The sequence below is a fragment of the Oncorhynchus masou genome, unplaced genomic scaffold (genome assembly GCF_036934945.1).
Source record: "Oncorhynchus masou masou isolate Uvic2021 unplaced genomic scaffold, UVic_Omas_1.1 unplaced_scaffold_5469, whole genome shotgun sequence".
Lineage (NCBI taxonomy): Eukaryota > Metazoa > Chordata > Actinopteri > Salmoniformes > Salmonidae > Oncorhynchus > Oncorhynchus masou.
In genome coordinates, this window is record NW_027011885.1 from 1 (window position 1) to 19,852 (window position 19,852).

Genomic DNA, 19,852 nt, shown 5'->3' on the forward strand with positions numbered 1-19,852 from the left:
GCAGGGTAGCCTAGTGGTTAGAGTGGAGGGGCGGCGGGTAGCCTAGTGGTTAGAGTGGAGGGGCGGCGGGTAGCCTAGTGGTTAGAGTGGAGGGGCGGCGGGTAGCCTAGTGGTTAGAGTGGAGGGGCGGCGGGTAGCCTAGTGGTTAGAGTGGAGGGGCGGCGGGTAGCCTAGTGGTTAGAGTGGAGGGGCGGCGGGTAGCCTAGTGGTTAGACTGGAGGGGCGGCGGGTAGCCTAGTGGTTAGAGTGGAGGGGCGGCAGGGTAGCCTAGTGGTTAGAGCGTTGGACTAGTAACTGAAAGGTTGCTGGATCGAATCCCAGAGCTGACAAGGTAAAACAAATCAGTTCTGCCCCTGAACAAGGCAGTTAACCCACTTCCCTGGTAGACCATCACTGTAAATAAGAATTTGTTCTGACTTGCCTAGTTAAATAAAGGTTACATTTAAAAAATGTAATTGAACAATTAAATGCATGCAAGTGAGGCTTTGTTCTTTTCTGATGACAGGGAAACGACAGCGAAATAACAGGCAAACGACACAGTAACCATGCGATAATAACACCTTCAATGCTAACTTATTTCTTGCTATGCCTTGACAGCCTTCCCCTGGTTTGGGATGGACATTGGCGGTACTCTGGTGAAGCTGGTCTACTTCGAGCCTAAGGACATCACGGCGGAGGAGGAACAGGAAGAGGTGGAAAACCTGAAGAGCATCCGCCGCTACTTGACCTCCAACACGGCGTACGGGAAGACGTGGCGTCAGAGACGTCCACCTGGAACTGAAAAACCTGACCATGTGTGGCCGGACGGGCAACCTGCACTTCATCCGCTTCCCCACGCAGGCCATGCACCGCTTCATCCAGATGGGCAGCGACAAGAACTTCTCCAGCCTCCACACCACGCTCTGCGCCACTGGTGGAGGGGCCTACAAGTTCGAGAACGACTTCAGAACGGTGAGTGAGAGAATTAGACAACGGGTGACCTGACAAACTTGCAGCCTAATTTCTACCAGCATGTCACATACGAAGCTCTCCCTCGCCCTCCATTTGGCAAATTTGACCATAAGAGTCTGTAATACCTACTTGTTTCAAGCAGACCACCATAGTCCCTGTGCCCAAGAAAGCGAAGGTAACCTGTCTAAATGACTACCGTCCGTCTGTAGTCTGGGACTAAACACCTCCCTCTGCAACTGGGTCCTGGACTTCCTGATGGGCCACCCCCAGGTGGTAAGGGTAGGCAACACATCTATCACCCTAATCTTCAACACTGGGGCCCCTCAGGGTGCATCCTTAGTCCCCTCCTGTACTCCCTGTTCACCCACGACTGCGTGGCCAAACACGACTCCATCACCATTATTAAGTTTGCTGACGACATAACGGTGGTAGGCCTGATCACCGACAACGATGAGACAGGATATAGGGAGGAGGTCAGAGACCTGGCAGTATGGTGCCAGGACAACAACCTCTTCCACAACGTGATCAAGACAAAGAAGCTGATCGTGGACTACAGGAAAAGGAGGGGTGAACATGCCCCCATTCTCATCGATGGGGCTGCAGTGTGGCATGTCAAGAGCTTCAAGATCCTTGGTGTCCACATCCCGAACAAACTATCATGGTCCAAACACACCAAGACAGTCGTGAAGAGGGCACGACAAAAACGATTCACCCTCAGGAGACCGAAAAGATTTGGCATGGGTCCTCAGATCCTCAAAACGTTCTACAGCTGCACCATCGAGAGCATCCTGACCGGTTGCATCACCGCCTGACATGGCAACTGCTCTGCCTCCGACCGTAAGGCCTACAGAGGGTAATGTGTCACTGGGGCCAAGCCCCTGACATCAGGACCTCTATACTAGCCGGTGTCAGAGGAAGGCCCAAAACTGTCCAAGACTCGAGTCACCTAAGCCATAGACTGTTCTCTCTGCTCCGCATGGCAAGCAGTACCAGAGTGCCGAGTCTAGGTCCAAAAGGCTCCTGAACAGCTTCTCCCCCCAAGCATTAAGACTGCTGAACAATTAATAAAATGGCCACCCAGACTATTTGCATTGAACTACCCCCCCTTTGTTTTGCTGCTACTTGCTGTTTATTATCTATGCATGGTCACTTTACCCCTAACTACATGTACAAATTACTTTGACTAACCTGCACCCCCGCACATTGACTCGGTACCAGTACCCCCTGTATATAGCCTCATTGTTGCAATTCATTGAAAAAAAAATTATTCAGTAAATATTTTCTTAACTCTATCTTTAAACTGCATTGTTGGTTAAGGGCTTGTAAGTCAGCATTTCACGGTAAGGTCTACTACACCTGTTGTATTCGGCACATGTGAATAATAGAGTTTGATTTGATTCCAGTCAAGGAAGGGTGTTCTGTGTTTGATAAGACATTGTTTTAAAAATTTTGTCTGGACTTGAGGCCGATGCTTTACTGTACCAGTGCTGCGAAGACGAGCTGTGCTGTCAGGCACTTGGTTGTGGTGCTGACCGCCTGGGCCTCTATGTTGTCTGGCCGCAGACCTGATTTGTTTACGTAGTCAGGGTTGAGGGAGCAGGTGACTGAGGTTTTGCATCATGCTTTGGTTTTCCTCACACCACCTCTCTCTCTCCTCCTCCCCCTACAGATGGCTGATTTAGAGCTGTTGAAGCTGGATGAGCTTGACTGTCTGATTCATGGCCTGCTCTATGTGGACTCCGTGAGGTTCAACGGCCACCCCGAGTGCTTCTACTTTGAGAACCCGTCAGACACCCAGAACAGTGTGAAGACACCGTGCAGTCTGGACGACCCGTTCCCTATGCTGCTGGTCAACATTGGATCTGGGGTTAGCATCCTGGCTGTATACTCCAAAGACGACTACAAACGGGTCACCGGCACAAGGTACAGGGCACAGGGATGAACTTTAAGTTTTTTTTTTTTTTAAAGCCTTGCAAGGTCTGTATTTTTATGATTTCTGGTAGTGTTTAAAATCTGAAATGTTTCAGGACAGTGCTGTTCTGTAACTTGGCTGTGGTTAAGTCAGGGTTAAAGTGACAGGGCTTTGGGTCAGCTTACAGTTCCACTGTGACCTGTTCTGCCTAACTCCACAAGCACCCCCCGTCTCAGGCTGAGAGGGGACTCCTTTTTAGGCCACTGTTGTGTGTTCATTCAGAACCACTTTCCAGAACCCCGGCACGAGGGACGAAGCCGTAACTTGAAGCATGCATGCGTGTAACTACAAAATTCCACTCATTTACGATTTGATGTCATTGCCCATTTGATGTGTTCCTGTGCCTGATGCCTTCTCTGTGTCCTCCTCTCAGTCTTGGTGGGGGTACGTTCCTGGGCCTGATGCCTTCTCTGTGTGTCCTCCTCTCAGTCTTGGTGGGGGTACGTTCCTGGGCCTGATGCCTTCTCTGTGTGTCCTCCTCTCAGTCTTGGTGGGGGTACGTTCCTGGGCCTGTGCTGCCTGCTGACTGGGTGTGAGACATTTGAAGAGGCTCTGGATATGGCTAGCAGAGGCGACAGCAGCAATTATACTGGATATACCATGATGATTATACTGGATATACCATGATGATTATACTGGATATACCATGATGATTATACTGGATACCATGATGATTATACTGATAAAACCATGATGATTATACTGATATACCATGATGATTAGGAGGATATACCATGATGATTATACTGGATATACCATGATGATTATACTGGATATACCATGATGATTATACTGGATATACCATGATAATTATACTGGATATACCATGATGATTATACTGGATGATGACTAAAGGTCGATATGCATGATAATTATACTGGATAAACCATGATAATTATACGGGATATACCATGATGATTATACTGGATATACCATGATGATTATACTGATATACCATGATGATTATACTGGATGATATGGCACTGGATATACCATGATGATTATAATGGATGATAACATGATGACTATACTGGATATACCATGATAATTATACTGGATATACCATGGATAATTATACTGGATATACCATGATGATTATACTGGATATACCATGATGATTATACTGGATATACCAGATGATTTATGTGCTACTGGATATACCATGATAATTATACTATATATATATATATACCATGATAATAGATACACTGAACAAAATATATAAATGCAAAATACGCAACAATTTCAAATATTGAAGGATTTCTTTTAAATGCCAAGTCTGTCATCAAGGCAGAGGGTGGCTACTTTTGAAGAATCTCAAATATACAGATCAAATAAGTTTAACACTGTTTTTGTTTCTACACAATTCCATATGTGTTATTTCATAGTTTCAATGTCTTTACCACCATTTATACAATGTAGAAAATAGTAAAAAGAAAGACAACCCTTGAACGAGTGTGTCAACTTTGACTGGTACTGTAAGCATGTACAGTTGAAGTCTGAAGTTTACATCCACTTAGGTTGGAGTCATTAACACTCGTTTTTCAACCACTCCACAAATGTCTTGTTAACAAACTATAGTTTTGGCAAGTCGGTTAGGACATCTACTTTGTGCATGACAAGTAATTTTTCCAACAATTGTTTACAGACAGATTATTTCACTTATAATTCAATGTATCACAATTCCAGTGGGTCAGAAGTTTACATACACTAACTTGACTGTGCCTTTAAACAGCTTGGAAAATCCAGAATTATGTCATGGCTTTAGAAGCTTCTGATAACCTAATTGACATCATTTGAGTCAATTGGAGGTGTACCTGGATGTATTTCAAGGCCTACCTTCAAACTCAGTGCCTCTTTGCCTGACATCATGGAAAATCTAATGAAATCAGACCTCAGAAAAAAAATGTAGACCTCACAAGTCTGGTTCATCCTTGGGAGCAATTTCAAATGCCTGACGGTACCACGTTAATCTATACAAACAATAGTGTGCAAGTATAAACACTCATGGGACCACGCAGCCGTCATACCGCTCAGGAAGGAGATGCGTTCTGTCTCTAAAGATGATCGTACTTTGGTGTGAAAAGTGCAAATCAATCCCAGAACAACAGAAAGGATCTTGGAAGATGCTGGAGGAAACAGGTACAAAAGTATCTATATCCACAGTAAACGAGTCCTATATCGACATAATCCTGAAAGGCGCTCAACAAGGAAGAAGCCACTGCTCCAAAAACCGCCATAAACAAGCCAGACTGCGGTTTGCAACTGCACATGGGGACAAAGATTGTACTTTTTGGAGAAATGTCCTCTGGTCTGATGAAACAAAAATAGAACTGTTTGGCCATAATGACCATCGTTATGTTTGGAGGAACTGGTGCACTTCACAAAATAGATGGCAGCATGAGGAAAGAAAATTATGTGGATATATTGATGCAACATCTCAAGACAGGAAGTTAAAGCCCGTCACAAATGGGTCTTCCAAATGGACAATGACCCCAAGCATACTTCCAAGTTGTGGCAAAATGGCTTAAGGACTACAAGGTCAAGGTATTGGAGTGGCCATCACAAAGCCATGACCTCAATCCCATAGAGAATTTGTTGGCAGAACTGAAAAAGTGTATGCGAGCAAGGAGGCCTAGAAGCCTGACTCAGTTACACCAGCTCTGCCAGGAGGAATTGGCAAAAAATTCACCCAACTTATTGTGGACGCTTGTGGAAGGCTACCCAAAATGTTTGACCCAAGTTAAACAATTTAAAGGCAATGCTACCAAATACTAATTGAGTGTATGTAAACTTCTGACCCACTGGGAATGTGATGAAAGAAATAAAAGCTGAAATCATTCTCTCTACTATTATTCTGACATTTCACATTCTTAAAATAAAACGGTGATCCTAACTGACCTAAAACAGGGAATATTTTACTAGGATTAAATGTCAAGAATTGTGAAAAACTGAGTTAAATGTATTTGGCCAAGATGTATGTAAACTTCCGACTTAACTCTGTGTGTGTGTGTGTGTGTGTGTGTGTGTGTGTGTGTGTGTGTAATTGTTACGGTAGTTAATGAACTGTAGAAGCACATAAGCTATATAAGCTACTGCTACACAGTACATGGTGCAATGTAGGTTAAGTAACAGTGTCTTTTTTGTCCCAGGGGGAGCTATATCACTGGCTTTGATTTGATGTTCAATTCCCTATTAATTCTAAACCAAACTCTTAATGGTATCGTTTTAAATTTTAAAGAATAATTTGTTCATTCCTTAATAAGTTCTTCTGATTCTTATGTCATGCTTTCTATTTTAACACAGCTTTGGCCACATGATGAGTAAACGTAAAACGAGACTCCATCAGCAAAGAGGACCTGGCCCGGGCTATGCTGGTCACCATCACTAATAACATCGGTTCCATTGCACGCATGTGTGCCGTCAACGAGGTCATCGCACAAACATTCTCCCTGCAGTTTGCGTTACATTAATATTCATTCACTTAGTTCATGTTTTCAGGAGAAGTAGTTGTCTAAAGGGCTTATTTGCATCTACATTTTTTTTTAAAAAAATTTTAACTTCCGAGTCATTTTAGTCAGTTATCCAGAGTGACTTTGTGTTCATCTTAAAGGTAGTGTAACCGGTGTGAAATGGCTAGCTAGTTAGCGGTGGTGTGCGAGTAGCGTTTTAAATCGATGACGTCATTCACTCCGAGACCTTGGAAGTAGTTGTTTCCCTTTGCTCTGTAAGAGCTGCGGGTTTTGTGGAGCGATAGATAACCATGCTTCGGGAGGCAGTTGATGACGTTTTCAGGTGGTCCCTGGTTCAAGCCCAGGGTTTGGGGGGACAAGGAGAGGAACGGAAAGCAGTACTGTTACAGTAGCTAGGTGAGACAACCACATTTAAGTCTTTTTGGGGTGGTTTTCTGTATGCTTTCAGCTTTAGTGTTTCCATGGTGATCAAGCAGCATTGTACAGGGCTTTCAAAGCGCACTGAACTTCAGCATCTGGCCATTAGACCTTTTCCAAAAGCGTGAACTACAGTATAAAACATTGCTGCTTGGCAATAGAGTAATTCTAGTGTCCGTGATCTCTCTCTAATAGTGATAGCTCTGACAAAAGGATGAGGCCCGACACATAAGCTTGAATAAAATAAGTGATACGAGCAAAGAGTCGTGTGCAGGTTTTCTCTTTTATTTCACGTTCCCACACACCTGCTGCAAGATCACTCAGATGTGGGGCTGCTTTAAAAATAAAACATAAATGAGTGTCAGTGATTGTACAGACAGTACAGATACTGTACCAGCTGACTTCCTTCTCTGCTCTGGCCTTGTACGTTGATAACAGGGGAAGTACAGCAGACTCCTGTCTTTTAGCTCCACTTTGTGGTTATAATGAGTACTTATTAGGATCCCCATTGGCTGTTGGTATTTTATTAGGATCCCCATTGGCTGTTGGTATTTTATTAGGATCCCCATTGGCTGTTGGTTTTTTATTAGGATCCCCGTTGGCTGTTGGTATTTTATTAGGATCCCCATTAGCTGTTGGTATTTTATTAGATCCCCATTGGCTGTTGGTATTTTATTAGGATCCCCATTGGCTGTTGGTATTTTATTAGGATCCCATTGGCTGTTGGTATTTTATTAGGATCCCCATTAGCTGTTGGTATTTTATTAGGATCCCCATTAGCTGTTGGTATTTTATTAGGATCCCCATTGGCTGTTGGTATTTTATTAGGATCCCCATTGGCTGTTGGTATTTTATTAGGATCCCCATTGGCTGTTGGTTTTTTATTAGGATCCCCGTTGGCTGTTGGTATTTTATTAGGATCCCCATTAGCTGTTGGTATTTTATTAGGATCCCCATTGGCTGTTGGTATTTTATTAGGATCCCCATTGGCTGTTGGTATTTTATTAGGATCCCTATTGGCTGTTGGTATTTTATTGATCCCCATTAGCTGTTGGTATTTTATTAGGATCCCCATTAGCTGTTGGTATTTTATTAGGATCCCCATTGGCTGTTGGTATTTTATTAGGATCCCCATTGGCTGTTGGTATTTTATTAGGATCTCCATTGGCTGTTGGTATTTTATTAGGATCCCCATTGGCTGTTGTTATTTTATTAGGATCTCCATTGGCTGTTTTAAAAGCAGCAGCTACTCTTCCTGGGGTCCACATGAAACATGACATAATACAGAACATTAATAGACAACAACAGCTCAAGGACAGCACTACATAAATACATTAAAAAAAACAATGTTTCTAGAGTTCTGTTATGAACTGTATATTGACCGTCTCTGCATGTTTTGGATACATTTAAATTGATGCCAGTACTATGACATTTTCACTTTCAGAAAATCGAGAGAGTTGTGTTTGTTGGGAACTTCTTACGGATCAACACCGTGTCTACTAAGCTGCTGGCCTACGCCGTGGACTTCTGGTCCAAGGGACAACTGAAGGCCCTGTTCCTAGAACACGAGGTACAACGCTTCATTTGAGTTGGAAGATTTTAGATTCTGTCAGACTGGATGTAAACAAAAGTTGTCAACTCTACCCCAAAGCTCCCAGAGTTCATCATTTTGAGTGTTATTAATAATACTATATTTTCCACCTTGTATGTTTTCTGTAGGGATATTTTGGCGCGGTTGGGGCATTCCTGGAGCTGCTGAGGTCGTCTGAGGAGCCATGATGATATGCCAATATCATCCCTCAAGAAGCTGCCGAGAAGCATACAGGAAACTGGAAAAAGCCATTTAATAATTTAACTCTAAATATGTTTGAACTATTTTTCTCTAAAAAATACCCTCAAATAGAGGTTTTAATAATAAAAGCTAATTTAATGTCTCATGTCATGAACCCTGTGTGGCAGGTAAGTGCTAAGGGTCACAGAGACTGTGTTAGTTTCTTGGTACTGTGTGTAAATATCTAGTCTCGTAGTTCTAGAGTGCACTAAAGCCAAAACCTGCTGAGTCTGCAGTCTTCGATATAGAGGAAAGGGAGTTTCTCTCAACATGTGAATATTGTGCCTTGTCTGCTGCTGTTCTGTCCATCTTTGTGAAAAAGGCCGGGGGTGTATTTGTATCAAATGAAGGGACCAAAGAGGCTGATTCATCATAATTGACTGGCCCTTTAATTCAGCATGTCACAACGAGGGTCCACTCTCCTGTTGCTTGTGGCACATTCATCATAGCTTCATTAACGCGTCATGGTTAACAGACATGGGGTGTTATAAACCCAAGGTTCACCAGCCTCCTCAAACTCTCTAGTCTCTGTTAGTGATGAAGTGCTGTTGGTACGTCTGTCAGGTTAAGATATATGTTATGAATATTGATACTCTGGTTATTTTGAGATGCTGCACTATTTGAGTCCAGTACAAGTATCCACTTCTGTTCGTTTCACACTTGCCTATCTTCTCCAAACCCCGGACCATGACGACACCCCTCTACAACCAGTGGTGATGTAGAATCGTCTAGTGTTTTGAATTGCCTAGTAAGGACTTTGTGGTGTTTTATCTAACGTAGTTGTAAAAGCTACATAACTACTGGCAGCAGTTGGTCTACATAGTGATTTTTTTTTTTATTTTTTTAAGTATTGTATTTATGTCGGTGTGGGAGTTCCTCAGCCAGTGCGAAGGGTTCATTTACCTGCAGTTTGGACAGGACATCTCTATTTTGGCCCCCAAAGCAATTCCCATAGCTGCTATCAATCTTCTTGTTTTATACATCAGTTAAAGCTATTCAATGTGAATGTGCTTGTAGCTAGAATATTGAAGGACCACCACACTAGACATGATTTACCTGTTGGCTAAAACGGCAGCAATAACTGGGCAGCAAGTAGTCAAAGAAACATCCCATTTATTGCGTCCATCATAATGACCTCCTCTGTTAGAATCCAATGTCTCAGCCTTTGCTATTATGACATCACAGAATGTTCTGTTCTTTTTTTTTCCCTTCCTCTCACTGTTGGTTAATGGCCTCCACCTATCAGGTGGCACCGTTGTCAAACTGGGTAGCAGTTTACTTACTGGCTACTCTGTGCCACCCACTTCTCACCTCAAACTTGTTTTGTTGCCTTTTTGTTTTTAGTAGAACTATGATTCTGTGCCCTACGGTCTCTTTGTTTTCTTCTTCATGTAAAAGTGTTTATGATTCAGTGTGGTTCTTTGAAGGCTTCAGTTAGACCTATGTGAAGTCACGAGTCTCACTGCAACATGGAGTTTAGTCGGGTTAGTAGATGGTATCATTCAACTGCATGGGATTCTGACTTGATTTCATAAAGATCTTATTTTTATTTTTTTTGAGGGGGGATGATTTTTCAAATGTTCATTTTGTGGTTTTCTGTATCGTCTTTTGGCTCAGAGTTATTACAAGCATCCCCTGTTCACATTTGCATGCATGCTCTTGTGAAAGTGACAATAGGCCTTGGTACTAGTCTGGATCAATGGTTAAATTTGGGATTACCATTTCAATATTTATAACCCCCCCCCCAATAGCAGATTTGTATATTTATATTTACCCCCAATAGCAGGTCCCAATTTACATTCTATTTATTGAAGTGTAATAACTACTGATATGTTGAAACACCTCAAGCGTCCTAGAACAACGTCCTGTAAAGTTGCGTCAGCCACTGACGTCCTTGTGCTGGGAGGTAACATTACGTGAAGACGTTTCTCTGTACTTTACAAAACTCAAATTTCCTGCCAAGTTAAATTGAATGAAGTTAAAATAAAGTTGTTTGTTTTTCTTTTTTTTGCATCAATGTATTAGACACTGCTGAAGAACAACCTTACAAGTCTGGTATTGAAGCATTGTGAATACATGCCTGCCGTTCAAGTCCGTTTTTAGTGTGTTAGCCTGGCTCAATGTGGAGCTCGTCTTCCTCTAGTATTTACATAGTGCACGTATCTCGTGAATTGGAGCCATCAAATCTGCATTATGTAAGAGCTCTGTACAGGGAATATTACTTGCCATTTGCCTCATGCATCTGCTTTACGACCATGAAAAAGCTCTGAGTGATTTGGAGTGAAAGCAAAATCCTTAGTGGTATCTATTGACCCTCGTTAGTGAACAGGAGAAGCTTTAGTGGTATCCCCTGACCCTCGTTAGTGAACAGGAGAAGCTTTAGTGGTATCCCCTGACCCTCGTTAGTGAACAGGAGAAGCCTTAGTGGTATCCCCTGACCCTCGTTAGTGAACAGGAGAAGCTTTAGTGGTATCCCCTGACCCTCGTTAGTGAACAGGAGAAGCTTTAGTGGTATCCCCTGACCCTCGTTAGTGAACAGGAGAAGCTTTAGTGGTATCCCCTGACCCTCGTTAGTGAACAGGAGAAGCTTTAGTGGTATCCACTGACCCTCGTTAGTGAACAGGAGAAGCTTTAGTGGTATCCCCTGACCCTCGTTAGTGAACAGGAGAAGCTTTAGTGGTATCCCCTGACCCTCGTTAGTGAACAGGAGAAGCCTTAGTGGTATCTATTGACCCCGTTAGTGAACAGGAGAAGCTTTAGTGGTATCCCTGACCCTCGTTAGTGAACAGGAGAAGCTTTAGTGGTATCCCCTGACCCTCGTTAGTGAACAGGAGAAGCTTTAGTGGTATCCCCTGACCCTCGTTAGTGAACAGGAGAAGCTTTAGTGGTATCCCCTGACCCTCGTTAGTGAACAGGAGAAGCTTTAGTGGTATCCCCTGACCCTCGTTAGTGAACAGGAGAAGCTTTAGTGGTATCTGACCCTCGTTAGTGACCTTTAGTGGTATCCCTGACCCTCGTTAGTGAACAGGAGAAGCTTTAGTGGTATCCCCTGACCCTCGTTAGTGAACAGGAGAAGCTTTAGTGGTATCCCCTGACCCTCGTTAGTGAACAGGAGAAGCTTTAGTGGTATCCCCTGACCCTCGTTAGTGAACAGGAGAAGCTTTAGTGGTATCCCTTGACCCTCGTTAGTGAACAGGAGAAGCTTTAGTGGTATCCCCTGAACCTCGTTAGTGAACAGGAGAAGCTTTAGTGGTATCCCCTGACCCTCGTTAGTGAACAGGAGAAGCTTTAGTGGTATCCCCTGACCCTTGTTAGTGAACAGGAGAAGCTTTAGTGGTATCCCCTGACCCTCGTTAGTGAGCTCTGACCCTCGTTAGGAACAGAAGCTTTAGTGGTATCCCTGACCTCGTTAGTGAACAGGAGAAGCTTTAGTGGTATCTATTGACCCTCGTTAGTGAACAGGAGAAGCTTTAGTGGTATCTATTGACCCTCGTTAGTGAACAGGAGAAGCTTTAGTGGTATCCCTTGACCCTCGTTAGTGTTAGTGAACAGGAGAAGCTTTGAGTGGTATCATTGACCCTCGTTAGTGAACAGGAGAAGCTTTGAGTGGTATCTATTGACCCTCGTTAGTGAACAGGAGAAGCTTTAGTGGTATCCCTTGACCCTCGTTAGTGTTAGTGAACAGGAGAAGCTTTAAAGTGGTATCCCCTGACCCTCGTTAGTGAACAGGATAAGCTTTAGTGGTATCTATTGACCTCGTTAGTGAACAGGAGAAGCTTTAGTGGTATCTATTGACCCTCGTTAGTGAACAGGAGAAGCTTTAGTGGTATCCCCTGACCCTCGTTAGTGAACAGGAGAAGCTTTAGTGGTATCCCTTGACCCTCATTAGTGAACAGGAGAAGCTTTAGTGGTATCTATTGACCCTCGTTTAGTGTTAGTGAACAGGAGAAGCTTTAGTGGTATCCTTGACCCTCGTTAGTGAACAGGAAGCTTTAGTGGTATCCCCTGACCTCGTTAGTGTTAGTGAACAGGAGAAGCTTTAGTGGGTATCCCTGGACCCCTGCGTTAGTGAACAGGAGAAGCTTTAGTGGTATCTATTGACCCTCGTTAGTGAACAGGAGAAGCTTTAGTGTTATCCCTGACCCTCGTTAGTGAACAGAGAAGCTTTAGTGGTATCCCCTGACCCTCGTTAGTGAACAGGAGAAGCTTTAGTGGTATCCCCTGACCCTCGTTAGTGAACAGGAGAAGCTTTAGTGGTATCCCCTGACCCTCGTTAGTGAACAGGAGAAGCTTTAGTGGTATCCTGACCTCGTTAGTGAACAGGAGAAGCTTTAGTGGTATCCCCTGACCCTCGTTAGTGAACAGGAGAAGCTTTAGTGGTATCCCCTGACCCTCGTTAGTGAACAGGAGAAGCTTTAGTGGTATCCCCCCTGACCCTCGTTAGTGAACAGGAGAAGCTTTAGTGGTATCCTTGACTCGTTAGTAGAACAGGAGAAGCACAGTGGCATCCCTGAACCCGTTAGTGAACAGGAGAAGCTTTAGTGGTATCCCCCTGACCCTCGTTAGTGAACAGGAGAAGCTTTAGTGGTATCCCTGACCCTTGTTAGTGAACAGGAGAAGCTTTAGTGGTATCCCCTGACCCTCGTTAGTGAACAGGAGAAGCTTTAGTGGTATCCCCTGACCCTCGTTAGTGAACAGGAGAAGCTTTAGTGGTATCTATTGACCCTCGTTAGTGAACAGGAGAAGCTTTAGTGGTATCTATTGACCCTCGTTAGTGAACAGGAGAAGCTTTAGTGGTATCCCTTGACCCTCGTTAGTGTTAGTGAACAGGAGAAGCTTTAGTGGTATCCCCTGACCCTCGTTAGTGAACAGGAGAAGCTTTAGTGGTATCTATTGACCCTCGTTAGTGAACAGGAGAAGCTTTAGTGGTATCCCTTGACCCTCGTTAGTGTTAGTGAACAGGAGAAGCTTTAGTGGTATCCCCTGACCCTCGTTAGTGAACAGGATAAGCTTTAGTGGTATCTATTGACCCTCGTTAGTGAACAGGGAGAAGCTTTAGTGGTATCCCCTGACCCTCGTTAGTGAACAGGAGAAGCTTTAGTGGTATCCCCTGACCCTCGTTAGTGAACAGGAGAAGCTTTAGTGGTATCCCCTGACCCTCGTTAGTGAACAGGAGAAGCCTTAGTGGTATCTATTGACCCTCGTTAGTGAACAGGAGAAGCTTTAGTGGTATCCCCTGACCCTCGTTAGTGAACAGGAGAAGCTTTAGTGGTATCCCTGACCCTCGTTAGTGAACAGGAGAAGCTTTAGTGGTATCCCCTGACCCTACGTTAGTGAACAGGAGAAGCTTTAGTGGTATCCCCTGACCCTCGTTAGTGAACAGGAGAAGCTTTAGTGGTATCCCCTGACCCTCGTTAGTGAACAGGAGAAGCTTTGTGGTATCCCCTGACCCTCGTTAGTGAACAGGGGAAGCTTTAGTGGTATCCCCTGACCCTCGTTAGTGAACAGGAGAAGCTTTAGTGGTATCCCCTGACCCTCGTTAGTGAACAGGAGAAGCTTTAGTGGTATCCCTGACCCTCGTTAGTGAACAGGAGAAGCTTTAGTGGTATCCCTTGACCCTCGTTAGTGAACAGGAGAAGCTTTAGTGGTATCCCTGAACCTCGTTAGTGAACAGGAGAAGCTTTAGTGGTATCCCCCTGACCCTCGTTAGTGAACAGGAGAAGCTTTAGTGGTATCCCTGACCCTTGTTAGTGAACAGGAGAAGCTTTAGTGGTATCCCCTGACCCTCGTTAGTGAACAGGAGAAGCTTTAGTGGTATCCCCTGACCCTCGTTAGTGAACAGGAGAAGCTTTAGTGGTATCTATTGACCCTCGTTAGTGAACAGGAGAAGCTTTAGTGGTATCTATTGACCCTCGTTAGTGAACAGGATAAGCTTTAGTGGTATCTATTGACCCTCGTTAGTGAACAGGAGAAGCTTTAGTGGTATCCCCTGACCCTCGTTAGTGAACAGGAGAAGCTTTAGTGGTATCCCTGACCCTCGTTAGTGAACAGGAAGCTTTAGTGGTATCTATTGACCCTCGTTAGTGAACAGGAGAAGCTTTAGTGGTATCTATTGACCCTCGTTAGTGAACAGGAGAAGCTTTAGTGGTATCCCTTGACCCTCGTTAGTGAACAGGAGAAGCTTTAGTGGTATCCCCTGACCCTCGTTAGTGTTAGTGAACAGGAGAAGCTTTAGTGGTATCCCCTGACCCTCGTTAGTGAACAGGAGAAGCTTTAGTGGTATCTATTGACCCTCGTTAGTGAACAGGAGAAGCTTTAGTGGTATCCCCTGACCCTCGTTAGTGAACAGGAGAAGCTTTAGTGGTATCTATTGACCCTCGTTAGTGGACAGGAGAAGCTTTGAAGTGGTATCCCCTGACCCTCGTTAGTGAACAGGAGAAGCTTTAGTGGTATCCCCTGACCCTCGTTAGTGAACAGGAGAAGCTTTAGTGGTATCCCCTGACCCTCGTTAGTGAACAGGAGAAGCTTTAGTGGTATCCCTGACCCTCGTTAGTGAACAGGAGAAGCTTTAGTGGTATCCCTGACCCTCGTTAGTGAACAGGAGAAGCTTTAGTGGTATCCCCTGACCCTCGTTAGTGAACAGGAGAAGCTTTAGTGGTATCCCTGACCCTCGTTAGTGAACAGGAGAAGCTTAGTGGTATCCCCCTGACCCTCGTTAGTGAACAGGAGAAGCTTTAGTGGTATCCCTTGACCCTCGTTAGTGAACAGGAGAAGCTTTAGTGGTATCCCCTGAACCTCGTTAGTGAACAGGAGAAGCTTTAGTGGTATCCCCTGACCCTCGTTAGTGAACAGGAGAAGCTTTAGTGGTATCCCCCTGACCCTTGTTAGTGAACAGAAGCTTTAGTGGTATCCCTGACCCTCGTTAGTGAACAGGAGAAGCTTTAGTGGTATCCCCTGACCCTCGTTAGTGAACAGGAGAAGCTTTAGTGGTATCTATTGACCCTAGGTTAGTGAACAGGAGAAGCTTTAGTGGTATCTATTGACCCTCGTTAGTGATGACAGGAGAAGCTTTAGTGGTATCCCTTGACCCTCGTTAGTGTTAGTGAACAGGAGAAGCTTTATTGGTATCCCCTGACCCTCGTTAGTGAACAGGAGAAGCTTTAGTGGTATCTATTGAACCTCGTTAGTGAACAGGAGAAGCTTTAGTGGTATCCCTTGACCCTCGTTAGTGTTAGTGAACAGGAGAAGCTTTAGTGGTATCCCCTGACCCTCGTTAGTGAACAGGATAAGCTTTAGTGGTATCTATTGACCCTCGTTAGTGAACAGGAGAAGCTTTAGTGGTATCCCCTGACCCTCGTTAGTGAACAGGAGAAGCTTTAGTGGTATCCCCTGACCCTCGTTAGTGAACAGGAGAAGCTTTAGTGGTATCTATTGACCCTCGTTAGTGAACAGGAGAAGCTTTAGTGGTATCTATTGACCCTCGTTAGTGAACAGGAGAAGCTTTAGTGGTATCCCTTGACCCTCGTTAGTGAACAGGAGAAGCTTTAGTGGTATCCCTGACCCTCGTTAGTGTTAGTGAACAGGAGAAGCTTTTAGTGGTATCCCCTGACCCTCGTTAGTGAACAGGAGAAGCTTTAGTGGTATCTATTGACCCTCGTTAGTGAACAGGAGAAGCTTTAGTGGTATCCCTTGACCTCGTTAGTGTTAGTGAACAGGAGAAGCTTTAGTGGTATCTATTGACCCTCGTTAGTGAACAGGAGAAGCTTTAGTGGTATCCCCTGACCCTCGTTAGTGAACAGGAGAAGCTTTAGTGGTATCCCCCTGACCCTCGTTAGTGAACAGGAGAAGCTTTAGTGGTATCCCTGACCCTCGTTAGTGAACAGGAGAAGCTTTAGTGGTATCTATTGACCCTCGTTAGTGAACAGGAGAAGCTTTAGTGGTATCTATTGACCCTCGTTAGTGAACAGGAGAAGCTTTAGTGGTATCCCTTGACCTCGTTAGTGTTAGTGAACAGGAGAAGCTTTAGTGGTATCCCCTGACCCTCGTTAGTGAACAGGAGAAGCTTTAGTGGTATCTATTGACCCTCGTTAGTGAACAGGAGAAGCTTTAGTGGTATCTATTGACCCTCGTTAGTGAACAGGAGAAGCTTTAGTGGTATCCCCTGACCTCGTTAGTGAACAGGAGAAGCTTTATGGTATCCCCTGACCCTCGTTAGTGAACAGGAGAAGCTTTAGTGGTATCCCTGACCCTCGTTAGTGAACAGGAGAAGCTTTAGTGGTATCTATTGACCCTCGTTAGTGAACAGGAGAAGCTTTAGTGGTATCTATTGACCCTCGTTAGTGAACAGGAGAAGCTTTAGTGGTATCCCTTGACCCTCGTTAGTGTTAGTGAACAGGAGAAGCTTTAGTGGTATCCCCTGACCCTCGTTAGTGAACAGGAGAAGCTTTAGTGGTATCTATTGACCCTCGTTAGTGAACAGGAGAAGCTTTAGTGGTATCTATTGACCCTCGTTAGTGAACAGGAGAAGCTTTAGTGGTATCCCCTGACCCTCGTTAGTGAACAGGAGAAGCTTTAGTGGTATCCCCTGACCCTCGTTAGTGAACAGGAGAAGCTTTAGTGGTATCCCCTGACCCTCGTTAGTGTTAGTGAACAGGAGTTTAATCCCTGGTAAATATCATAGAACATGCTATACAGTAGCTTCTGTATTAATCTATTTTATGTTCTAGCAATGCTGCAAATTATGCCAATAACTCCAAAACAAGCAAGTGATTTGGTTGTTCAAAGCTTTTGTTTTGTGATCTTCAGAATAATGCAAACAGGTTTGTCTTTTGATCTGAGAATCCTTTTTTGTATTTTTATTTTTTTTTGTTCTTGATTGAATTTCTTCTGCTGATATTTAAAGGACACCATCTGTAGTCCAGAAAGCTTTATAGGATGGACCTTTTTATCACTGATCTGATAGGATGGACCTTTTTATCACGCTGATCTGATAGGATGGACCCTTTTTATCACGCTGATCTGATAGGATGGACCCTTTTTATCACGCTGATCTGATAGGATGGACCTTTTTATCACGCTGATCTGATAGGATGGACCTTTTTATCACGCTGATCTGATAGGATGGACCCTTTTTATCACGCTGATCTGATAGGATGGACCCTTTTTATCACGCTGATCTGATAGGATGGACCCTTTTTATCACGCTGATCTGATAGGATGGACCCTTTTTATCACGCTGATCTGATAGGATGGACCTTTTTATCACGCTGATCTGATAGGATGGACCCTTTTATCCACGCTGATCTGATAGGATGGACCCTTTTTATCACGCTGATCTGATAGGATGGACCCTTTTTTATCACGCTGATCTGATAGGATGGACCTTTTTATCACGCTGATCTGATAGGATGGACCTTTTTATCATCGCTGATCTGATAGGATGGACCTTTTATCACGCTGATCTGATAGGATGGACCTTTTTATTATGTTGATCTGAATGTACTGTACCTGTAAATATATCCGCCAGAAATCTTTCTGCTAATGCAATGTCTAACCTCTTTACTGTGTGTAAGGCTACGTTCACACAGGTTGTCCAATTCTGATCTCTTGCCCAATCAGATCTTTTGCTAATATTGGGGCCAACAGATCGAAATTGGGCTTCTTGTGTAAATGCAACTTAAGAAAAATTACAAGAAAAGGAACTCTGGAAATATGCTGTCACAATGTGTGTGTTCTGGAATGTCAGTTATTTTCTGAAAGGAATACATTTGTGAAGCTATTAAGATGTGATTATTGATGCTGTCCGGGGGGGGAATATTGGTAATTATTTAACTAGGCAAGACGGTTAAGAACAAATTCTTATTTACAGTGAAGGTCTACCCTGTCCAAATCCTAACCTGGACGATGCTGGGTTTGGTGATTCTTGATGCTGTCAGGGAGAGGGGGGATTGGTGATGCTGTCAGGGAGAGGGGAGGTTGGTGATGCTGTCAGGGAGAGGGGGATTGGTGATGCTGTCAGGGAGAGGGGGATTGGTGATGCTGTCAGGGAGAGGGGGATTGGTGATGCTGTCAGGGGAGAGGGGGGATTGAGTGATGCTGTCAGGGAGAGGGGGGATTGGTGATGCTGTCAGGGAGAGGGGGGATTGGTGATGGTGTCAGGGAGAGGGGGATTGGTGATTGTAGTGATGCTGTCAGGGAGAGGGGAGGTTGGTGATTCTTGGTAAGGTTTGTAGTGATAATAGGAGATGTGAGTGTTGACCATTGCCATAGTAATCTGAATATATCTGCATCTGAGTATTAAAAAATAGTTTTTTCCTTCTGTTTTTCGATCTTTGGGATATCTCGTGTCACATTTATGTACGATACAGTAGTTGACATTCTGGTTAAGCTGAGTTGGCCAGATAAATCAATGCCATAACAGAAAATGATTATACACTGTACGAAACATTAGGAACACCTCCCTTTGCCCTCAGGACTGCCTCAGTTGATCAGAGACATGGACGATATGGTGTTGAAAGTGTTCCACAGGGATGCTGGCCCATGTTGACTCCAATGTTTCCCACAGTTGTCAAGTTGGCTGGATGTCCTTTGGGTTTGTGGACCATTCTTGATGCACACTGGAAACTGAGTGTGGAAGAACCTTGCAGCCTTGCAGTTCTTGACACACTCAAACTGGTGCGCCTCGCACCTACTACCATACCCTGTTCAAAAGGCACAAATATTTAGTGTAGGCCATTCATGACCATAACAGTGCTTGTTTATGGATGACGGACAGAACACCGAGGTGACCATGCTCCGAACACCTGTGTATAACAGAAGGTCACTTCTTTAAAATACTGTTGGTTGTAACTGTTTAAAATCGGGTTAAAACGGTGTACAGTAAGTGTTTCATTTCGTATTTGTGGAATAATTTTGATGTGAAAGTAGAAGACTTTATATTTCCAAAAACCGTATTGCAAAGCGAGGATTATTAAAGTTTTCTAATTAAACAGTAGTTGACACGGTCCCGGCTGCGGGCGATACTTACGGCTGAGAATCCTAGGGAGTGTCTCATTGACTCTCCGGATCAGGGTTTCCTGGCGCATCAACTCATCAAGCTTTGATTATTTGAATCAGCTGTGTCGCACTGAGGTAAAGACGGTTGGATATTCGACAGATATTCGCCTGTAGTTTTCCTTACGTCCACCAAAGGCAGTTAGGACCATCAAC

At 44.2% G+C, this 19,852-nt stretch overlaps 1 pseudogene; it reads left to right on the forward strand.

The window, feature by feature from the left end:
- The first annotated feature begins 597 nt into the window (after positions 1–597).
- On the forward strand, positions 598–8,618 carry LOC135536032 (pantothenate kinase 1-like; annotated as a pseudogene).
- Positions 8,619–19,852: the final 11,234 nt, after the last annotated feature.